Source organism: Pteropus vampyrus, unplaced genomic scaffold (genome assembly GCF_000151845.1).
Source record: "Pteropus vampyrus isolate Shadow unplaced genomic scaffold, Pvam_2.0 Scaffold105, whole genome shotgun sequence".
NCBI classification, from domain to species: Eukaryota; Metazoa; Chordata; class Mammalia; order Chiroptera; family Pteropodidae; genus Pteropus; species Pteropus vampyrus.
Window position 1 is genome coordinate 1,685,074 of NW_011888886.1, and position 2,222 is coordinate 1,687,295.

At 45.0% G+C, this 2,222-nt stretch overlaps 1 protein-coding gene and 1 non-coding gene across 4 annotated transcripts in view; both read left to right on the forward strand.

Annotated features, from left to right (window-relative positions):
- The window catches only part of CPSF3 (cleavage and polyadenylation specific factor 3), a 35,752-nt gene that overhangs the window by 18,503 nt on the left and 15,027 nt on the right, over window positions 1–2,222 (forward strand). The gene's annotated exons all lie outside the window — the stretch shown is intronic.
- Window positions 343–465, forward strand: LOC111743028. The gene has a single exon (XR_002781566.1). It is a non-coding gene; the product is annotated as a small nucleolar RNA SNORA54 (small nucleolar RNA).

Consider the following 2,222-nt stretch of genomic DNA (forward strand, 5'->3'; position numbering starts at 1 on the left):
TACACACACACACACACACACACATATTTTATTTTTTTTCCCCCATCTTTAATTCCCACCCCCCACTTCCACCCCTGACCTATGGATGTTGCCATTTCCCCTTAAGAACTGGATCTCTGAAGGCAGGGCGTCTCCCACACACTCACGGCGTGCACATGGGGCCTGGCGCACCCAGGGTATGGTCCGTGGCTCCACCTGGGGCACAAACCCAGGGCCTTCTTTGTGTAAAGCAGATGGCTAACCACTGTGGCTAACCACTAACCACTATGGAGCCACCCCCATATATATATTTTTTAATTAGAGGGACACTGATGGTTCATGTGTCTTTAGAAAACAGACGGAGAGCACTGTTCGTGACCTGTTACTCGGGCAGTGGCTGACGGGTTCCATTCCACTGGGACAGCAGTTCCCATGACACTTGTCTGACTGACTGGTGGCTCTCAGTCTCAGGTCTTGGAGACAAAGTTCCGGGCGGAGGGGGAGAAAACAGATGAAGTACCCTTTCTGAATGTGTTGAAAAGTAGTTTAGAGGAAATGGCATTTTGTTGATTTTTTTTTTTTAATTTTTCTTTATTGTAAAATATATAAAACAAGATTTGCAATTTTAACAATTTTTAAGTGCACACTATAGTAGTGTTAATTATATCCACAGTGTTGTGCAGCCATCACCACTATCTGTTTGCAAAACTTTTTCATCGCTCCAACAGAAACTATTTATTAACCATAGTTCCCCAGTCCCTCCTCCCCCCAGGCCCTGGTAACCTCTGGTTTATTTGCTGCCTCTGTGAATTTGCCTATTGTCGATATTTCATATAAGTGAAATCATACACCACTTAACATAATATCTTTAAAGTTCATCCGTGTTGTAGCATGTATCAGAACTCCGTTTCTTTCTGTGGCTGAATAATATTCCACTGTAAGTATAGACCACATTGTGGTTATTCATCTGTTGATGGACACTCGGGTCATACCCACCTCTTGGTTATTGTGAATAGTGCTGCAGTGAACGTCGGCTTTTGTGTGTCTGTTTGAGTCCCTGCTTTCTGTTCTTCTGGGTGCATACCTTTGAGTGGCATCGCCGGATCACGTGGTAATTCTGTGTTTAACTCTTTGAGGAGTCACCAAACCGTTTTCCACAGCGGCTGCACCATTTCACATCCCCCCAGCAGTACCCCAGAACTCCACCTGTTATTTCCCTTTTTTAAACTACAGCCACCCTAGTATTTGAATCACAGCCCTCTAGTAAGCATGAAGCGCTGCCTCGTTGTGGCTCTTATTTTCATTTTCCAGACGACTAACGAATGATGTTGTGTATCTTTATGGGTGCTCCTGTCAGTTTCTAGTTCTTTCAGGCATGAAAGAACTGTGTATCTTTATGGGTGCTCCTGTCAGTTTCTAGTTCTTTCAGACGCCGTGGTGGAGAAATCGCTCACCTACTCATTAGCATCATAGCCTGTCGAGCTAAGTTGCAGCATAGGCAGCTCATCGGTGTTTTCTAGTGTCTGCGGTTGACCGATATCCTCCCGGATTTGAAGGACGTGGTGGAAAGGTTGTTGTATGGCCCTTTCTCTCCGGAATCACCACCTCATCCTCAGTCCAGTCTCATCGCTCTCCAGACGGTCTGGGCTGTCGGTTTAAATTTCTGGATTGAATTTGATGCTTACCTTCCTCTAATAACCAAGCCAGCAAAAGCATATCTACACAATAAAATAACAGTGTTGGTGATAACAGTAAACAATAGCTAGCATTTATTAGGTATTCGGCATGTGCCAGGCACTGTACTAGTGTTTTATATGTATCGGCTTGCTTACTCCTCACAACCAACAGCTGTTCTGTAGATGAGAGAAAAGATGTTAGGTAACTTGCGCAGAGTTACACAGCTAGTAAGTGGCAGCGCCAGGATTTGTGTTAAAGCACCAGGCCCCAGAGCCAGGGCTCTGTACCGCTAGGCCCAGATGCCTCTGCCTGCTAGCGATGCTGGACAGGTGTCTCTTAGCCCAGGCAGGAAAGTCACCTGGCCCAGTGTGCGCGTAGAAGCCTTGGAAGTCTGGCTTCCACAAAGTTGTGTGTCTTGTTAGTGGCAAAAACTGGAGTAGAATAGGAATTTCTTTACTCTCTCTTGAAATATTTCCACATAAGGATCTTTTAGAGCCAAACAGAATGAAAATGTCTATACAAGTATGACTGGAGGTCCTTTTAAGTAGGGATGTAATAACTTCAAG